At 38.5% G+C, this 4,582-nt stretch overlaps 1 pseudogene; it reads left to right on the top strand.

Moving 5' to 3' along the window:
- The first annotated feature begins 444 nt into the window (after window positions 1-444).
- On the top strand, window positions 445-835 carry LOC111146805 (annotated as a pseudogene).
- The last annotated feature ends 3,747 nt before the right edge of the window (window positions 836-4,582 follow it).

Genomic DNA, 4,582 nt, shown 5'->3' with positions numbered 1-4,582 from the left:
AAATAAGTGATGAAAGAAAGATCTCCTGTAGAAAAATTTCAAATAATTTATGTAGATACTTATGAAGGTGGAACATAACTCTTTATTCCCGAAGTGTGGATTTTGCATAGCAACTTCCTTTTAAATGCTACAGAACGGGAATAGGGAAAGAGTAACTTAGCAGTGGAGAAAACAGACAAATCAGTTTTCAGTGATCACAATTAACATCAGTAGTGCTGATGAGTCATGTTGGTAGTAAGCACCCTTGACGTGATGTGATAGGAATGACAATTTATCCCTGTGGCCTTTTTCCTCAAAACCTATAACCCAAATCTTATCAGGAGAAAAACAGATCATTTTCAACTGAGGGACATTTTATAAAATACCTGACCAGTACTCCTCAAAACTGTTAAGGTCATCAAAAATAAAATAAGTCTTGGGGGACGGTGTCCGTAGGCATTCAGAATGGTCCAGTGTTTGATGAACTGTCATAGGCTGTCCTACAATACAGCCTCTAACAAAACTAGGCTGTCCCGGACCCCGGGTAATAGAATTGTTTACCTTTATACCAAGAAGGTTGGGAAAGCACCAAAATCTGCATGTGGCATATGCCCAGGCTGGCTTTGAGAAGTTCGTGCTGTGAGGCCTAAAGTGCTTATGAGGTTGTCTAAAATGAAAAAAACATGTCAGCAGGGTCCATAGTTGTTCCATGTGTGCAAAGTGTGTTCGTGACAGGATCAAGCATGCTTTCCTTATCGAGGAGCAGAAAATCATTGTGAAAGTGTTGAAGGCACAAGCACAGAGTCAGAAAGCTAAATAAAAAAAATGAAGCTTTTTTGAGTAATAAAAAAATCAAAAGGCTAAAAAAAATAAAATAGGTCTTATTGGTTCATTGTTTATATAATGTACCATACTAATGTAAGGTATTAACAATAGGGGAAACAGGGTGTGGATGTGAGGTACACTATCTTCACAACTTTTCTGCGAATAGAAAATTTTCTAAAATAAAAAGTTTGTTTAAAAAGTCCTTGGGAAAAATAAGATAAAATTTAAAAGTTCTTGAAGATACTGATGAAATCATCTTGGCTCAGATATCCACCTTGAACCAGTAAACTATGCTTAACAGTGATGAAGCCAAACTCCAGAACTTACTGCAGCCACAGTCAAGTTGTGTGTGTGTGTGTGTGTGTGTGTGTGTGTGTGTGTCTAGGGAAGCTGGGATGTTAGTGGAAAAATCCCAGATAACAATGCTGGGCAGATAATTTAATAGATGTCCTTAAATTTGATTTTCTTCCTTACGCATTGTACCTTGCATGGTTATTTTGGAAGTCTGTGGGAATCTCTCCTGATCTCACAAACAGCTCTTTCAGTTTTCAATTCCAGCTTCCTTTTTTCTCCCACACTCAGTTTATGTCTCTTGCTCTTACCATGACAATGTAAGACAGGTGGTGACTGGTCTCATTTCACAAGCAGACCAAAACACACCTAGTTAAAACACTCCACATTTGGGCCACGGATCAAACACTGCCCCCAGCAGTCAAGGAAAACCTCTGCAGATGACTGGCCTGAAGGACAAGCAGCCAGAACACAACAGCATAGCACACATGGCACACACAGGAGACACTCCCTGAAGCATCAGGCCCTGGGTCCTTCACGACCTCTTCATAAGGCCACTACTTTCAGGAGCAGAAGACATAACTAGCTTTTCTAACACACGGAAGAAGGCACAGACTTAGACAAAAAGCCAAGACAGAGGAATTTCTGCCAAATGAAAGAATAAGACAAGGGCACAGCCAGAGATTTAAGTGAAACAGATATAAGTAACATGCCTGCTGGAGAATTTAAAGCAATGACCATAAGAATAGTCACTGGGCTTGAGAAAAGAATAGAGGACATCAGTGAGATCCTTATCACAGAGATAAAAGAGCTAAAAAAAGAATTAGAGATGAAGAGTACAATAAATGAGATTAGAAACACACTTGATATAATGAACAACATACTGGAAGAAGCAGAATGAATTAATGACCTAGAATACGAAGAAATGGCAAGCAATGAAACTGAACAAGGAGAGAAAATAGAATTATCCAAAATGAGAATAGATTAAGGGAACTCAGTGACTCCATCAAAAGTTATAACATTTTCATTATAGGAGTCCTAGAAGAAAAAGAAAGAGAAAAGGAGGCTAAAAATTTATTTGAAGAAATAATAGCTGAAAACTTTCCTAATCTGGAGAAGGAAACAGATAACCAGATCTGGGAGGCACAGAAAACTCCCATTAAAATCAACAAAAGTAGGCCAATGCCATTACATACAGTGATATAAATTTGTAAAATATGATGCTAAAGAAAAAAATTTAAAGCAGGACAAAAGAAGTCATTAATATACAAGGAAATACCTGCAAAACAGAAACTTGACAAGTCAGAAGAGAGTGGCATGATATATTCAAAGTGCTGGATGGGGAAAATCTGCAGCTGAGAATACTCCATCCAGGAAGGCTACCATTCAGAATAGAAGCAGAGATAAAGAGTTTCCCAAACAAAAAATAAAGGAGTTCATGACCACTAAGCCAGCCCTGCAAGAAATATTAAAGAGGATTCTTTGAGTGGAAAGGAGAGACCTAAAGTGACAATAAAAAGGCAGGAAACACAAACGCAGTAAAAAGGAGTATTTCTGTAAAAATCAATCAAGGAACTCACACACACAAAAAAGGATATAAAATATAATACCATAAACCTAAAACAGGAGGAGAGAAAAGAAGGGATCAAGCTTGAACAGCCATCAACTTAATATAGACTGCTGTTTGCAGAAAAGGTTATGTACAAACCTAATGATAAGCATGTATCAAAAACTTAATAAACATGCAAAAAATAGAGACAAAGAAATCCAAATATAACACTAAAGAAAATCAGCAAAACCTGAGAAAGGATCAGAGAAAATCTCCAGAAACAACCACAAAACAAGTAATAAAGTGGCAATAAATACAGATCTACCAATAATTACTTTCAATATAAATGTTCCAAGCAAAAGACCTAGGGTGTCAGAAGCTATGAAAAACAACAGACAGGGGCACCTGGGTGGCTCAGTGGGTTAAGCCTTTGCCTTCGGCTCAGGTCATGGTCTCAGGGTCCTGGGATCGAGCCCCGCATCAGGCTCTCTGTTCAGCAGAGAGCCTGCTTCTCCCTCTCCCTCTGCCTGCCTCTCTGCCTACTTGTGATCTCTCTCTCTCTGTCAAATAAATAAATAAAATAAATCTTAAAAAAAAAAAAAACCACAACAGCTATCTATATGCTGCCTAGAAGAGACTATTTCTTAAACATTTTTATTTATTTATTTGAGAGAGAGATAGAGGCACAAGCAGGAGGGAGGAGCAGAGGGAGAGGGAGAAGCAGACTCCCTGCTGAGCAGGGAGCCAGACCCAGGGCTCAATCCAAGGGCCCTAAGATCATGACCCAAGCTGAAGACAGGCACTCAACTGACTGAGCCACTCAGGCACCCCAAGAGACTCACTGTAAGCCTAAAGGTGCCTGCAGACTGAAAATGGGAGGATGGAGAAACACTTAACATACAAATTGGTGTCAAAAGAAAGCTGGAGTACCAATACTTATATCTGACAAATTAGACTTCAAAATAAAGACTATAATAAGAGACAAAGAAGGGGCGCTTGGATGTCTCAGTGGGTTAAAGCCTCTGCCTTTGGCTCAGGTCATGATCTCGGGGTCCTGGGATCGAGCCCCGCATCGGGCTCTCTGCTCAGCAGGAAGCCCACTTCCTCCTATCTCTCTGCCTGCCTCTCTGCCTACTTGTGATCTCTGTCTGTCAAATAAATAAATAAAATCTTAAAAAAAAAATAAGAGACAAAGGAGAACACTATGTAATAGAGGGGACAGTCCAACAAGAAGTCATAACAATTGTAAATATTTATGTGCCCAACATGGCAGCACTTAAATATTTGTAACCCAAATAAAAATAATAACAAACATAAAAGAAGTAATTGATAATAACATAATAATAGTAGGGGACTTTAATACCCCACTTAAAGCAATGGACAGATCATCTAAACAGTAAATCAAAGAAACAATGGCTTTGGAAGACACACTGGCGAAATGGGCTTTATAGATATATTCAGAGCACTCTGTCTTAAAACAGTAGAATACATATTCTTTTCAAGTGCACATGGAATATATTCTCCAGAAGAGATTACATATTAGGTCACCAAATAGGCCTTGATAAATAGGAAAGATTGAAGTCATACCATGCACCTTTTCTGACCACAATGCTATGAAACTAGAAGTTAGCCACAAGAAGAAATCTGGAAAGACCACAAATACATGGAGGTTAAACAACACACTGCTAAACAATGAATAGTTCAACCAGGAAATCAGAGAAGAAATAAAAAAATACATGGAAAAAATGAAAATGAAAATCGCCCAAAACCTTTGGGATACAGAAAAGAGGTCCTAAGAGGGAAGTCTATAGCAATACAGGCCCACCTCAAGAAGCAAGAAAAATCTCAAATAAAGACCCTAACCTTACACCTACCAGAGCTAGAAAAAGAATAACAAACAAAGCCTAAAGCCAGGAGAAGGAAGGATATAATAAAGAT

This window comes from Enhydra lutris, unplaced genomic scaffold (genome assembly GCF_002288905.1).
Source record: "Enhydra lutris kenyoni isolate GAN:26980312 unplaced genomic scaffold, ASM228890v2 scaffoldscaffold2, whole genome shotgun sequence".
Taxonomy (NCBI): domain Eukaryota; kingdom Metazoa; phylum Chordata; class Mammalia; order Carnivora; family Mustelidae; genus Enhydra; species Enhydra lutris.
Note: the sequence above shows the minus strand (reverse complement) of the source record. Positions and strands in the feature narration are given on the sequence as shown.